Source organism: Papio anubis, chromosome 9 (genome assembly GCF_008728515.1).
Source record: "Papio anubis isolate 15944 chromosome 9, Panubis1.0, whole genome shotgun sequence".
Lineage (NCBI taxonomy): Eukaryota > Metazoa > Chordata > Mammalia > Primates > Cercopithecidae > Papio > Papio anubis.
The window spans coordinates 125,148,091-125,164,563 of record NC_044984.1 but is presented as its reverse complement, the minus strand read 5'-3'; the positions used below and the strand labels follow the sequence as shown (position 1 = coordinate 125,164,563).

Genomic DNA, 16,473 nt, shown 5'->3' with positions numbered 1-16,473 from the left:
AGCAGGTTGCCTGTAACAAGCGCTGGAGGAGGTCAGCACTTCTGATTCCGTCACCAAAACTGGTCCCCACCACGGCAGCTCACTTTTCAGAACCGGCCAGCTCCTTCCTGCTGGGTTGAACACGTCCTCATTCTTCACAGGCACAGAATGGCTTCATCTGGATTGTTAGTTACCTAAGAGCACACCTATGAAAGTCTCTGTTTTGTTACATTTTTTCAGTATTTTATGCACAAAATTTACCTAATTTTTGTGAAGTTAGAACATAACACCAAGAAATGGAATCCTGCATTATTTTTCTTTTCTTTCCTTTTTTCTTTTCTTTTCTTTTTCTTTTTCTTTTTTTTTTTTTGAGGCAGGGTCTCACTCTGTCCCCCAGGCTGGGGTGCAGTGGAGCAGTCACAGCTTATTGCAGCTTTGACTCCCCTGGGCTCGAGCGATCCTCCCACCTCAGCCTCCTGAGTAGCTGGGACCACAGGCATGCACTGCCATGCCCAGCTGTTTTGTATTTTTTGTAAAGATGAGATCTCACTATGTTGCCCAGGCTGGTCTAGAACTCCTAGGCTCAAGTGATCCTCCCACTCTGGCCTCTCAAAGTGCTGGCACTACAGGCATGAGCCACTGCGCCTGGCCCTGCATTCTTTTTCTGATTTGACCATGTGTCTCTTGGCAGCTACAGTCAACTCTTTGGTCTCAAGTTGTCCGGTCGACACAGTGGGCTCCTCACGCCGAGACCCGTGACCTGCAGCCCCACACACGTGAGATGCCACGGACGACAGTGCAGCCGTGACAGATTCAGCGGGGCTGGCGCAGCCATGACAGTCTTGGCAGGGCTGGTGCAGGCAGCAGTGGACCTGTTTGGGGCCCAGATTCTCTGAATGGAAACATTTTTTGCAGCTTATTTGTTTTAGAACCTTGGCTTTTCAGCCTATATGATCCATGGCATTCCTTAAAAATTAATTTCCTCTCTGCTGAGAAAATAGAGGTGGAGAGTCATTTTCATGCCACCGAATGACCTTTTAAAAGAGTGAGTCCTTTCTAAGGGGGAATAGCTGTATTTCCTTCTGTCAAATGTTTCATTCGTCCCCCAGAGGAGCCCCGTGAAGTAGACATTAGGTGATAAGCAGACACGATCGTTTTACAGATGTGGGAAAAGACTGACCTGCTCCAGGCCACACGGATGGAGTCAGGAAGGCGCAGACTGGGTCAGTGGGGTCCAATGCACAGGCGCTTTGTACAGTCTTGTCATATGTTTTTATGGAGGTAAAGTTCACATCACATAAAATTAACCATTTTAAAGCGAACAACTCAGCGGCATTTAATACATTCATCGTCTTGTGCAACTGCCACCTCTCTCTTGTTCCAAAGCGTTCTCACCACCCCAAAGGAAACCCCACTCCACTAAGGAGTCACTCCTCATCTCCTCTCCTCCCAGCCCTCAGCAAGCACCAGTCTAGGGATTTGCCTGTTTGGGGTATTTCATAGAAATGGGCTCATATGATTGATGGGCTTTGTGTCTGGCTTCTTTCCCCGGCATGGTGCTGTCAAGGTCCATCCGTGTGACAGCATGAATCAGTACTTCATTCCTTTTTCCTGGCTGAATAATATTCCATTGTATGGATATGTATTCCATTGTATGGATATGCCACATTTTGTTTCCCCATTCATTCGCTGATGGGCACTTGCATCATTTCCACCCTTTGCCTGTTGAGAGCAGCGCAGCTGTGAACATGTGTGTACAAGTATCTGGTCACCAGTTCCTTCCATGATTTTCTGCAGTCTTGCAGTTTCTGTGACCTGATAAGTCTGCTCCAGGGTGAAAAGGAATCATCTGTGGTTTGCCACCTACTCCTGGATACGGCGCGTATCTCTTTGTTCCATGCACAGAGGCTGGGGCTACTCTATACAGGGCTTGAAGGCAGCCTCCAGTCTTGCAGGCAAATTCAGAGGCATATAATTGAAAAGCCTATCCGGGAGGCCAAAATGGATCCCGATTGGGAAAACTCGCTGGACCCGTCTGTCACAGTGTTGAAAAAGTTGTCTCGGGAAGAGGCTTCCTCTGGCTGTCTAGGTTTGAGACCATTGCAGTTCCTTTAAGATCCCAAGCAAAAACCACGGTGATGGGAGGATGCATTGGCTTTACTAAGGAGCCCATGTTTTTAAAACTTGTAAAGTGCGTCTAATTGGAGAAGAAGCAGAAAGCACCTCAGGAGAAATCCTTCTTTTTTGTACAAAGGACTGGTGGTGAGCCCTTCCTTGGACTTCTTGTGGCCTACACTTGAGTCTTGTCCCTGCACAGGGCCATCATTAGTAGGAGCCCTCAGAGCCTCAGTTAGGGTATGTGGAGCCCAAATTACCAAAGGGCTTTTCCTTTGCATGAGCTACCTGATTTTGCACCTTTCAAAAACAAGCATGGGATTTTTACCCAGGGGAGGAAGCACGTGTGTGAAGTCCGTGCATGTTACCCAGGGTTTTTTCCCTCCTGCACCACCCGGTTGCTAGGTAGCGGGTGTATCTGTGCCACCACCTGAAGTTCTGTGGGAAGGGGGAACCCTCGGGGCCACTGGAGGCTTGTGGTGGGGAGGGGAGCCAGACAGGAGAGCAAAGACCCAGGCAGCTTCAGTCGCTCCTCTTCATCACTTAATTCTGAGGGCGCTTGAGTTTCTGAGCTTTCTGGAGTAGAGCCCAGGGCAGCTTTCACCTTGATGTGCTGATTGGTTGCCTGTCGGTTGCAGGAGTCCCCCGGCCTCCTGCAGGGAAGATCTTGTGCTGTTTTCCCAGGGACGGAGGGAAAAGCACCAACCCCAAGCCCTGTGTGGCTGAGAGCTGTTTGCCTCCATCTCTGTCCGAGCTTTTCACCACAGCTCTGTGAAAGAAAAACTGGCAGTGAGGGGTATAGCCATCTTGGTGTGTGTGTGTGTGCACGTGTGTGTGCATGTGTATTTGTGTGCATGTGTGTGTGCGTGCGTTCAAACACTGACGTTTCATAGGCTCTGGTTACTGCTGCATGGCGGATGATCCTCTCTCTCTCTCTCTCTCTCTGGCTCTCGCTGTCTCTCCCTCCCTCTCGACCTGCTTGCCTGCCTGCAGAAAACTAATGAATCATGTCTAGCTGGAATGCAAGCAGTGCAGACACACCAATGCCCTGCAATGTTGACTGGGCGCCGCCTCTGCCTGCCTCTCGCTCCCTGTCTCTCCCTCTGCTGCTCTCTCCATCCCTCTCTCCCTCTCCCTCCTCCTCCCTCCCTCTCTCCCTCTCCCCCTCCTCCCTCCCTCCCTCTCGCCCCCAGTTTGTAATCTGACACAGTATACTGCAGTTGTCTCCGGGTGAACCTCGGGAGCCTTGGCACAGCTCGCTTCTAAAGGTAGGCTGAGATTTATTTTTTTCTCCTAAAAATAGCTTCCCGTCTCCCCTCGCCTTTCTGCACCTGAGCCGCAGCGGCGATGATCACAGGGGGTTAGCCGGAAACTCTTTGCCCAGACAAAGTTTATTTTGCAGCGGATGGAGAATGCCCTTCAGCGTGGGGTCCGGGGACGCTGGGTGCGGGGAGCAGCGGCTCGCCCTGCTGGCATCTTGGTGCTGCCTGGAATTCAGGATTGTCTCGGAAGGGAAGGGCTGACCGACTTCTTCCTGGGTGCCGGGTGTCAGCTGCAGGGGTGCTGTGGCTCTGTCATGGCCCCCACCCCAGGCTTTTCAGAAAAGCCCCTCCAGGCAAAGTTTGGCACCCGATGGACACAGTCCCGCTCGCCTGGGGAGTGCGCCCCGGGCGTCTCAGACAGCAGCGGCTCAGGGCCTGGACTTGTCTTCTTGCGGGTGGGGTGGAGTGGGGAAGGGGCCGTGGGACAAACACATCAGAGTCCCCAGCTCAGCTCAGGTGCAAATGCACAAAGCCAGCAGCCTGCACCCAGGAATCTGTCAATTCACGTCCCATGGACTGACTTGAATAATGTGTTTGTCAAAACAGATGTTCCCTGGCAAAGTGTGTGCGTGCATGTGTGTGTCTGTGTGACCAGTGTGCGCGGGCTGCTGGCTGGGGGCAGTCTCTCCCAGTGGAAACCGTATTTCACTGGCAAAGGCAGGGTGTCCGGGACCACCTGCCCAGGAGCTTAGGTCTGGGTAGGTCCAGGTGGGGGCCCGGACATCTGTCAGCAGAGGCCTCGGTGCAAGGAGCCTCCCTCCTGTCCTCGGGGAGTGCACGCTGAGGTCCGGGTCAGGGCTGGCTGGGGTCGGGATGACGGCTGGCTGAGGTTGGGGTCAGGGCTGGCTGGAGGGAGGAGGGAGGGAGGGAGGGAGGACTGCTTCACCTCCCAGCCTGGTCACTGGCCCCAGGGGAGGCAGGGGTGCTGGCTCCATGCCTGCGTGGCCGCTGGGTCCCTGCAGGTTCTTAGGGTGAGCGAGGAGGGAGGGAAGGGGGCCCTGTCCAGCCCCATATTTCTCTCACGGAGGAGCCCCGAAGGAGACTCTGCTCACGAGGGCGAAAACCCCACTTCATCCAGGGAGGGAGAAATGTCACAGATGGAGCAGGCCTGAGAGGAGAGAGAGCGGCTCCCTCTGAAATGGAAGATGGGTGGGAAGAGGAGGTGTCTGGGCTCCCGGGGCCCGTGGCAGGCCGGGCTGCTGGCAGCCTTGTCGGGCTCCAGGCTCCGAGCAGGAGCAGGCAGGGGAGGGAGCTGGTGTGCAGGCTCACTCGCCTGGTGTCTACGGGGAACAGTGGGGGAAGGCTCTAAAAATCACCGCCTCCCCCTCGCACATGGCCCCTCCCTGGCTCCCTCCCAGCCTTGCTGGGCTGTCCCGGAATTAGCTTCAGACTCAGCCCCCGCTGGGCGGTGGGGTCTTGGCTTGTGGTGTGAGACAGGATCCCAAGCTCCCAGTGGGATGGGCAGGGTCTGACCGGCTCCGGAGGTTCCTCGGGGGGGCGTGGTGAGGGGAAGGCAGGCGGGCACCGCTTCTGCAGTGGGGGGTGGTGGGGCGTGACTGGGGTCGAGGGCTGTGCCGTGGCCATATGGCAGCTGCCTGGGGCCCAGAGTGGAGCCCTTGCAGGTTATTTCAGGGAAGGCGCTAGCGGCCGCTATTCCCCTATGCCCCTTCCGAGAGGATGGCAAACTGGGTCAGGGAGAGGGTGGCACTGCCCACGTGCCCGGGAGACAGGAAGATGCTGGCGCTGTGGGGGCCGCTCCCCACTCAGGAGGCAGGCGCCACACAGCCCTCCCCAGGGCACAGCAGCTGGCCTCCCCCGTGCTGCAAGCCCGGCAGAGAAACCCAAGCCTGCAGAGTCCGGGGGTGGGCGTGTGTGGTGCGGAAGCTTCCCAGGTGCAGCCGGACTGAGAGCTCCTAGCCGTGAAGATGAAAAGACAAGGTGGGCCCTACACTGTGGCTTTCAGTTTCATCTCTTTGGTCCCTTGCGCTGTTGGCGCCTGGAAGAGACCAGCGTGTACTCAGGGAGCGGGAGGAGAGGCAGGATCTGGCTCTTTCCTGAGCTTGCTTCGCTTTCCATTTCAAATCCACCCCCTGCCACATTTGTATTTTTGGAGTCCCGTTGAAGTTTTAATTGGAGCAGTGATTCTCACATGTTGGTGAGCGCTGGCATCCTGGTGGGTAGGTTAAGGGGCTACAAGTCTCAGATCCTCTGATCCAGCAGGTCTGGGGAGGGGCCGGGAATCTGCATTCCCACGCAGTACCAGGGGAGGTGGAGGCATCCAGGGATCCCGCTTTGAGAATCCTTGAACACAGCGTGACCAGGGGGTGCTTTACGCATCTCTGGGACATGCGCTCAGCTTTCTGTTGGCCTTTGGCTGAGGTCAAACGTGGGGGGTGCTTTACACATCTCTGGGACATGCCCTCAGCTCTCTGCTGGCCTTTGGCTGAGGTCATACCTGAAGCCGAGTGCGCCTCATAGGTTGGTCTAGACCCGCAAGCGCTAAACCTCAGGGACCAGAGGGCCTCGCCCGCCTGGGAGTTTCATTTGTGTCCAGGAGTCTCCTTAGGGCACGGCAATGAGCATCTCTTCCAGGTCGGCGGATACTCGACGGCTGAATGCTTCCGTGTTTCCCACGTCTGCCCGAAGGTTTGGAATCCGTGTGGTGCTGGGAACCTGGGGGAGAACCGGGTCGGCTGTGCTGGTCTGTTGTTGATCAACCAGAGCTGCTGATTCCAGAAAACTCTGTTCTGCACTCGCCTCATCCCTTGTAGACAGTGGTAGTGCACGGCTCATCTCCTCAGTTTCTCTTTGGACTTTCACCCATTTGAAAAGCTGACTGATCACCTGTGGGGTGGGAGGAGGCCTGCAACCAGCTGAGGGCACCTGTGTCTCTTGTTGGTGATGCTGATGCCACCAACCTTGGGTGCAAAGGTTTCGCTGAACCATACTCCTCAGTCCTCCCTCCCTCCTCCTTCCCCCCCCCCCCCCCCCCTCCCCCCCTCCCCCCCTCCCTCCCTCCCTTCCTTCCTTCCTTCCTTCCTTCTCTCACTCTTTTGTTCTTTTCTTTCAGTCTCTATCCCTTCTTCCCTTTCTCTCCTTTTCTCTCCCTCTTTGTTTTTTCTTTCCCTTTCTCTCTGTCTCTCTCCTTCCCTCCCTCCCTCCCTTGCTCCTCCTCTCCCTCTCTCAGTCTCTCTCTCTGACCCTCCCCTCCTTGTGTCCACCACTGGGCCACGCTCCTGTGTGGATCCATCTTTCCTTGAAGAAAATCTCCCAGGTCACGCCCTGCATGACGGCATTTCAGTCAAGGAAGACCACGCATACTGTGGTGGCCGTGTGCGATTAGAACAGACCTGAAAGACCCCTATCCCGGTGTGGCTGTCGCAGCAGCTCAGCTTGAAGCTTTACTCGCACGTGTTGAGTGACGATGGTGCGGGTGAACCCACCGTACTGCCTGGCGTGTGAGCGTCCAGCACATACGGTCATGCACAGACATGATACTTGATGATAAGAAATGACTGTGATACTGGCTTATGGATTTACTGTAACTTTTATCATGATTTTAGAATGTATTCTTTCTACTTACTAAACAAAAGTGAGCTGTGAAACAGCCTTCAGCAGGTCCTTCGGGAGGGATCCGGAAGCAGGCACGGCCATCGTGGGAGGCGACCACACCCCGTGCATTATTCTGCTGGAAACCTCCCAGCGGGACAGGAACGTGCGGGTGGAAGGCGGTGATGTGATGATGCTGGCCCCGGGGAGGCCCAGGAGAATGTGTGTGTTTGTGTCTTAGCTTTTAACAACAAAGTTTAAAAAGCAAACAAACAAACAGAATCAAATCGGGAAAAGTGAATAGATGAGGCTATAAAGAAAGAAACTATTTTTGTATAGCTCTACACTGTGTGTTTTAAGCGAAGTATTATTACAAAAGAGTCCAACAGGTAAAAAATTAAGAAATGTATAAGGCAATGAAGTAAGCTGAGGGTAGTTATGGAAGAAAGAATAATATTTTTGTATAAATTTAGCATAGTCTAAGTGTGCAGCCTTTATAGTGTCTACAGATATGTACGGGAATGCCTGGGCCCTCACATCCGCTCCTCACTCACTCACTCACTCACCCAGAGCCACTTCCAGTCCCACAAGTTCCATTCATGCTAAGTGCCCTATGCAGGTGCACCATGCTTTATATTTTAGATCTTACTTCTGCTGCCTCTCTTCTATGATGAGATGCACAAGCACTCACCATTGTGCGGCAGTGAGTACTCAGTACCGTCATGGGCTGCATAGCTGTGAAACCAGGAGCAATGGGCTTACCCATCTAGCCAGGGCATGGAGGAGGCTGTCCGCCTGGGTGTGTGTGCAGGCACACTGCGTAAGAGGTGCGCTCAGTGACAAAATCACCTGATGAGGCATTTCTCCGAACGCATCCCTGTCGTTAAGCAAGGCGTGACTGCATTTATCTTTGAACAAGCCAGTCATACTGTACTAGGGCTTGTGGGGTTAAAAGTATTAATTTATGAGGTGGGTCCCTGAAAAGTAACACTTAATCTAAATCTATTTTAACTTTTTCATGGTTATTTTCCTAAGTATGAGAAGCAAATGTATCTGTAATGATAAACCTTCACACAATATAAACTTTTAAGTCCAAATGGCGTCCTAAGTAAATTTCTCCAAGTAGCATCTTCAAAAAATGAAGAAAAAAAGAAAACAGCACACTCGTTGTAAAAGCCCAGAATAATCTTGATACAAACCCCTAGTGAGGACATCAAAAGGAAGAACATATACTGGCCAAACCCTCATGGTCACGGAAACCACATTCTAAGTCAAATATTAGTAAATTAGAAAATGGAATCCAGCAAAACATGAAAAGGGTAATAGACATGTCTTAATTTTTACCTGGACCAGGAGCCTCAGAAAATGGAGGAAGTTGGGGCTTCCCTGGATTTGTGAGAGGCTGGATAGCTTCTTTTTTCTTTCTTTTGAGACAGAGTCTCTGTCACCCAGGCTGGAATGCAGCAGCATGATCTTGGCTCACTGCAGCCTCTGCCTCCTGGGCTCAAGCAGTTCTCCTGCCTCAGCCTCCCAACTAGCTAGGATTACAGGCATGGGCCACCACGCCTGGCTAATTTTTGTATTTTTAATAGAGATGGGGTTTCGCCGTGTTGACCAGGCTGGTCTCGAACTTCTGACCTCAGGCGATTTGCCTGCCTTGGCCTCCCAAAATGCTGGGATTACAGGCATGAGCCACTGTGCCTGGTCAGATAGCCTCTTCTTAATGCTCACCTACACAAGAAAGGGAGGTGGTCATCGGGGCTCCGTGGGGACATACGTGTGAAGTGTGGGGTCTGTGAGGATTAGGAGCAGTGGGGCTTGTGGAGGAGCAGGTAGAGCAGGGAGGCCTGAAGACATCCTTCGGGGATAGTCTCATTTGTTGGTGTTTTGTGGTCTGTTGTTAGTAGGTGCTGAATAAGCACTTGCTGGAAAGACCCAGTGTGGGAGATGGGGGGCTCTCTCCTTGGCCTGGCCACGTGGACAGGTCCTTCCTGTTGGTGCTGAGCCTGGGGCGGGGGAGGTACAGCGCCTGCCACTTCTTTATCTGTGTGGGCCCCAGGAAGGTGGGGCATGACCTATTCATTCAGCAAACCTTGAAGCACCTGCTAAATACCAACTCCCATTTTAGGTGAGCAGTGAGCAAGCTAGAGGAGGGTGCTGCCCTCATGGGGATAGGATGCCTGCAGGCAGGCGCGCCGCCGCTATGCAGGTGTATGTGCGTGTGTGTGCGCATGCTGCAGGTGTGCGTGTGCTGCAGGTAAAAGGCCAGGCAGGTATGTGTGCGCTGCAGGCATGTGTGTGCTGCCAGTGTGCTGAGTGCGTACGTGCGCGCGCCGGTGTGCCGCTACGCGCAGTACGTGCGCGCTGCGTGCGCGTCAATGCGGCGTGCAGGTACACAGGCAGGGCACACCGCCACCGGCAGGCATGGCGCGGTGCGGTACACAAGCAGCACAATACCACAATACAGTGCGCCGCGCAGTGCGCGCCGTCATGCGCGTGCGCCGCGCTGCGTGCGCCGCCAGGGTGCATGCGCGCCGCGCAGTAAAATGCGTGCGTGCGCGGTATGCGCAGCGCAGCAAAGTGCGTGCGCCGCGCGTGCGTGCGTGCACGTGCGCAGGCTGCGCGCGCTGCGCGCGCGCGCTTGCGTGCGTGCGTGCGGGTGCGCGCTGCGTGAAGATCCACGGGCGCCGGGCGAACGAACGACCCAATCAATAACCGAGAGAAGATCATCAACCTGATTTGGGCGTCCCCGCTATGCGATGGTCCAGCGCGCCTGACGTCAGATAACGTCCGGGCGATCCGGGGATAATACCCGCCGATGATATGGCGTCGAAATACCGAGGAGAGGATCCGATATACGTTTGTTCAGGCGCGCGACCAACCGGGGGAAGCCTGCCCCGGTAGGGCGGAGGGAGGAGTGGATCTGCGAGTTGCTCGGTGGCTTTGATTCTCACAGGCGTGTGCAGAAAGCGCTCGTCCTTGGGTGTTTTTGGAGCGGCTGGGGATCACAGGGGCTGCAGAGCCAACCCCTCTCCTGGAGACCCTCAGTGTCCGCCTGTGAGGTCCCAGGGATACCCGGAAACCGCGGGGCCGGTGGTGTACTCTGTCATTTCCATTCATGTGGAGTTGGTCATGGTGTCCCTTTGGCTGGAAGGCTTCCCCTGCCCCTCCTATGCCTCTTCCCGCGTTCCCTCCCCTGCCTCCCTTCTGCCCAGTGCTACCAAAAAGAAAGCCCATTTGGCCATTTTGGCAGTAGGGGCCTCCTGAGGGGGCCTGGGGTGCGTTGGTGTGTGTCCCTCGGATTACACACTCCTGGTGCCACACCCAGTGTGTGCCTGCGATGGGAGTGTCAGGAACCGGCTGCTGGTTTGGGTGGGAAGGGGGTTTTCCTCAAGGCATTCTTTGTGCTTATTACCGACGTGGTTTCCAAGACCAGAAGCGCCCCCATCACACTGCCCTGCACCTCCTTAGACAGAGATACGGGGACGGGGGCGACAGGCTGCCTTGCTTTTGACTCTTCCTTCCCTCTCCCTGGGAGGGGAGCCCCAGAATCTTGGGAAACGATGGCTCGACTCAGCTCCAGGTCTGTAAAGGGCTCCGTGTTCAGGGGCCGAGGGCTCGAGCTACGTGTTAACTCCTTAGCCTGGAGCTGCCCTGCGGGCCGCGGGTGCCCGAGCTCTGCTGTTGGGCATCACGCCCAGAGACCTGCCCCAGCCCCGCTGAGGTGTGGGTTCTGTGTCTTCAGCCTGTGGCCGAGTTCCCGGTGTCCAGAGAGTGGCTGAGACCCGGCTGGGGCTCAATACGTGTCTCTGAAGGAAGGGTGGATGCAGCTAATGGCAGGTGGGGCCCTGGGAGGGCCAGTGCCTCTGTCCAGACAGTTCCCCAGCTTCCCTCCCGCTTGTCCCCAAGCCCACCAGCCCTGGCGACTGCCTCCCACATCGTGGCTTCTGGATCGTGAGAATTAAAGATGGGAACTTGTGTCAATAGCTTTTCCAGCTCAAGTGCAGCAATGCATCGGACTGCTGATGCTGGCACGTGCTGGGTGCCTTCCTCGCTTACATGTGTGACACAGCCCTTCTGCGGCAGGCCCTGTTGCTCTTGTAGACCCATTTTTACAGAGGAGACAATCGTCTTTGAGAGATGGAGGGGCTCTCTGAAGATCACACAGCTGGGGAGGGATGGGCCCAGTTTCAAACCCGATCTGCCTCACCACGAAGCTGGGCTGGGACTGCAGCACTGCACGGCCTGTGAGATCCCAGAGAAGCTGGGGTGGAGCCCGTCCTGGGCCAGATGCAATCCCAGGGAGCTCTGAAACACACCTGTGTCCAGGACCCACACGAGCCTCTTAGAGAAGATGCGATGAGTTGGGGCGCAGGTATAACGGTATTTTTAAAGCAGCTTTATTTCATTTATTTGTTTTTTGGAGACAGGGTCTCACCCAGGCTGGAGTGCAGTGACATAATCCTGGCTCACTGAAGCCTCGACCTACAGGCTCAGGTGATCTTCCCACCTCAGCCTCCTGAGTAGCTGGGACTGCAGGTGCGTGTTGCCATGCCTGGCTAATTTTTTATATATTGTAGAGACAGGGTCTCGCTATGTTGCCCAGGCTGGTCTCAAACTCCTGGACTCAAGTGATCCTCCTGCCTCAGCCTCCCAAAGTGCTGGAATTATAGGCATGAGCCACCATGCCCAGCTTTAAGATAGCTTTACTGAGATACAACTTACCTACCATCCAATTCATCCATCTAAAGTACAAGCCAGGGGTTGTCAGTGTATTCAGATTTGTGCAGCCATCACTGTCATGAACGTTAGAACATTTTCATCACCTCAAAAAGAAACCACACGCCATTAAGCAACCAGCCTCCTCTCTCCCCTCCTCCCAGCCCTGGCAACTGCGAATCTGCTGTCTATCTATAGATGTCCTGCCGTGGACATCTTATGTGAACAGAATCATACCACACACGTTCCTCTGTGCCGGCTTCTTTCCCCCAGCACAGCATGGTCCAGGTTCACCCGTGTTGTGGCGTGTGTCAGAGCGTCATCCCTTTTTATGGCTGAATGATATTCCGCTGTGTGGATGGACCACATGATTACCCACAGGCATCAGTACTTTCTAAAAGGCCTGAGATTATTGTAAATATAGTCATGTGTAATGCGTATAGTCTCTCTCTCTCTTTCTTTCTCTCTGTCTCTCTCCCTCTCTCTCAACCCCCCCTTTCTTGGCTAAGCATTTTCTTTGCCAAACATGTCCTCTTCCCAGCCTCTATCTAGCTGTTCCCTACATTCGATCCACTAATATCCACCACTTTCCCTTCACATCCTGAATCTGAGCTCTTCTTACTCTGGCCGCCTCGGTCCCCTTGGCCAGAGACCCTTGGTCTTGTCCCTGGGCCACTGCCTCAGCGACCCCCCCCCAGGCCTCCTGTGTCCACCTCTGCCTGCAGGTCACTCTCACACAGCAGCCAGAGGGCTCCTGTTGGAAACTACTCAGACCACGCACACTCTTGGAAGCTTCTGACTGCATTTATTCTCACTTACAGCAAGCGCAAGGGCCTCCCGACGGCCACAGGCCTGCCTGATCTTCCTCCTTCACGTCTTTGTCTGGAAGGCTCTTCTCCCAGCTACTCACTCATCATGTTGTTCAGGGCTCCGCTCAAAGGTCACCGCCTCCGAGAAGCCTTCCCTGACCGCCTGCCATGACAGCAGCCGACTGCCCCTCCTGTCCTATCACCCATTCTGTTTCTCGCTGTGCCTTCCTCCCTCCCCACGGGAGGACTCCTGGGCGTGGGTGGGACCTTGTTCCCTGCTCCTCCCGGCTGCCTCCCTTCAGGTGGCCCCGTTCCATTCCATGAGGACACGAATCCTCTGGGTACCTACGCCAGCATCTGCGGCCGGGCACGGCTGGCATTTGGAAGTGCTGAGTGTGTCTGCATCTTCCCGGGTTGTTCTGTGACCCCACCGCCATTCCCGCTCTCAGGCCTGGGTGCCCCTGGGCCCCTGTCCTGTCTATACCCCGGCCGGCTTCAGCTCTCAAGCCCGGGCCCTGCTCAAGAACAGGAAAGAGAATCTTGTCGCTCGAGGACATATTCAGTTACTCGATGTTTTCTTGGTCATTTCAGGATTTCGCACGGTTAATTCAGGATTTTTCTCTCTTCCACGGGGTAGGGCTGGGCAGGTCAGTCTCTCAGCAGAGGCACAAGCTAGACCTGGCGGAGCCTGTGGGAAATGCCCTTTCTCCATTAATCTGCAGAATGAGCCTGCGGCATTTGGGACCACTGGCGGCTGCCGAATCCCTCCACGATAATTTTGGTGATGAGTCTGTTTGGAGGCAACAGCAGGAGCCATGAAAACAAGATCTGGCCTCGCTGAATCCTCGCTGTACCCCCAGGCCCGTTCTGCACGCTTCCCACCAGCTAGCTCATTTCACTGTCAAAAGGCACCAACACCCGGAACGGTTAAGTCACTTGCCCAAATCATTATGGCTCCTGAGTGGAGCAGCCGATTTACAGGGCACTTTGGCCAGAGCGCCTGTCCCTGGCCACTACGCCACGCTGCCACGGGGAGCGCGGACCTGCCTGTGCCCCACGGCATCTCCGCGGGGAGCTGCTCTGTGAACGTGTCCCTCGGAAGCAGCCTTCAGTGGCGGAATTGGCCACAGTCGCAGGGCAGAGTCTGGAGCCAGGCTGGCAGGCTCAGATCTCTGCTCTGCTACTTCGGCTGTGTGAGCACAGGCTCTCTTTGGGACCTCTCTGGGCTTTCGTTTTCTTATCCATAAAATACAGGTAATGAGAGCATCCATCTTCTCCTCGAAAGATTGTTATTGACAGCATTCACCGGGGAAGAGTGCTTCGTATCTCCCGACACTCAATAAAGATGAGCAAATTGCCTTTATTTTCATTCAGATGGGGACTGCAGAAGGGGTGTTTGGATGATTAAATGACTTCACTGGCCTAGAGCATTTAGAACAGGGCCTGGTATAGTGTGAGGGTTCAACAGACATTAGCTATTATGATTCCTGCTATTATTATTAAACTCCAAACAGACCAATCATTAGCATGTGAATGGAATTAGTAGAATAATACCAATAGTCCCAGAAACGGGTCCTCTGAAGATTGTGCAGCCCAGATTTCTTGTAGATGCTTCTGCAGTGTATTTATTTTTCCTTTCTCATGAGCAGAGCTGCCTAAAGGGTGTGCGGAGTGAGCTGGTCACGGCAGGAGGGAGAGACTTTTGCACAGAGTGACCATCAGCATTTTTGTGACCCTGCGGGGATGGGTAGGCTGGGAAGAGAATGGCTTCTGCCTCCGTTGGTCCCAGCCACACCTGGCGGCCTCCTTGGTGGGCGTTTGCCTTGGGGCACTGGGCCTGCCCTGTCTGGGCTGGGACATTTTTGCAGGCTGGGCGCCTGTGGCCCTAGCAGTTCGCTCCTGCCATACCCAACGTGCCCCAGCATCACAGAAGGAGAGAAAGAGCCGGAAAGCAGTGTGCAGGGGGAGAGGCGTGAGAACCACAGAGAAACACAGCAAACGCCTGTGCTGAGTTTTTCATTAGTGAGGAGCTGGTCAGGAAGAGCCTTTTACGGGGAACCATGTGGGCTCCGGTGTGGGCCTAGGACAACTGCGTCCCTTCCCTGCCAGCCTCTCCCCCAGGAGGCTTCTGTGGTTCACAGTCATGGACACGACAGATGGGGAAACTGAGCCTCCTTTTCCCCAGAGGTGAAAGATGCATTAGGAAGCACAGGGTCGGGGTGCGGCTGCCAGGGCCCTGGTCTTCGTTGCGTGGTGACTGGCGGGGAGGCTCCGGGCGGCTTCATGCGCCTGTCTGGACTTGGTCTCTGCTTTTCACAAGTGGGAATATTAACATCTCATCGGTTCTCCTGGGCTTCGGTTGTGCAGGCATCTTCTCCCTAACTCATGCATCCTTGAGTGTCACTGATTTGTGGAAAACTCAGTGTCAGGCATCCCTGTGACTCTGAGGGCGGAACTAGAGCAATGCGGCCGCAGAGAGGAGCCCCTGGAGACAGCTGGTGCTGGCAGAGGCGGGGAGCCTCGTGCAGCTTTGGAGGGAGCTGGTCTGGCCACCCGGGCTTCTGGGCTTCCGGTCTCTAGATCTATGAGAGAAGAGATGTGTGTTGTTTTGAGCCTCCCAGTTTGTTGTCATTTGTCGTGGCAGCCCAGGAAACCAACACAGGAGGGTATCACTGTCCCCAACATCGTGGAGACGAAGACTTGGATGCACAGAGAGGTGAAGCAGCTAGCTCAAGATTGCACAGCTAGAGAGCAGCGATGCCAGGACCTGAACCGGTGAACTCGGTGGCGGAGCCCCTGGGCCTGGGCCCATCTTGCAGGTGCTCGCTGGCCGGTAGTCTACGCTTTGGGAAATGGACCTGTGGAGGCGATGTTGGCAGGACGAGGGGTTGTGAGTCCATAGAGGGAACACCTTTGGAAAGTGGGTTAGAAAATGCAGAGTGCCACTTAATTAATTTGAGACTTAAAAACTTCCCTTTAGAAGCCATTTACTTTTGTTTATTATTATTATTATTACTTTTGAGATAGAGTCTGGCTCTGTCGCCCAGGCTGGAGTGCAGTGGCACGATCTCGTCTAACTGCAACCTCTGCCTTCCGGGTTCAAGTTATTCTCTTGCCTCAGCCTCCCAAGTAGCTGGGATTACAGGCATGCACCACCACACCCAGCTAATTTTTGTATTTTTAGTAGAGACGGGGTTTGCCATTTTGACCAGGCTGGTCTCAAACTCCTGACCTCAGGCGATCCTGCCTCCCGGGGTGGTCAGGCCCCAGACCTCGGTGCTGCGTTCAGGTTCAGGCTCAGGCTCAGGCTCAGGCTCAGGCTCAGGCTCAGGGTTCCCTCCGTGCTTCTAGATCTTTCTGTCTTTCTCTCTCTCTCTCAATCTCTCTCTGTATTTCCTAAGCTGTTCGATTGTGGGTGCTGCTTTTCTTTCTTCTCCCCTAGGAAACACCGTTTCAAACACACCCCCAATATACTACACATGACAATTGCTGAATCTTATTTAAGACGTGGAGAAGCCGCCTGACCCCAGGGGAGGCTGTGAGGTGGGTGATGTAGACTGCTAATCAGGGTTAGGCAGTGGCCCCCAGTCACGTGAGGGCTAAAGCGCCCGGATCCGATTACAGGATCTGATGGAGCCCACGCCAGGGCCCGGCCCTCAGACTGCGGCTCAGCCCTGAGCTGAGCACCAGGTGGTTGCAGTGGGTGAGGGATTGGGGAGCACAGGCGGGTGGCCGAGGGAGCGCCCATGCCACGCTTTTAAGAAACATTGATCGTTTGAAAATACAGCACCCTTCCCATCACAGTTCTAACACAAGGTAATTTTCAAACACTGATGTTAGGTGGTGATTTTCTTATTAGTGAATTTGGGATTCTTGGGCGGGCTTCATAATAAGTGCAGGGACCCGAAAATGTCCGGGGCGGAGGGGTAGCCCGCCTGGAGGTTAATCGGGGGTGCACAAGGCCAACACCAGGCGTCAAC

General features: G+C 54.7%; 1 protein-coding gene across 1 annotated transcript in view; it reads left to right on the top strand.

The window, feature by feature from the left end:
• The first annotated feature begins 550 nt into the window (after positions 1–550).
• The window catches only part of RIMBP2 (RIMS binding protein 2), a 339,298-nt gene continuing 323,375 nt past the window's right edge, over positions 551–16,473 (top strand). Inside the window, exon 1 of the mRNA XM_021923155.2 lies at positions 551–3,362. The gene's annotated coding sequence lies outside the window, so the exon portion shown is untranslated. The remainder of the gene's footprint in view (positions 3,363–16,473) is intronic.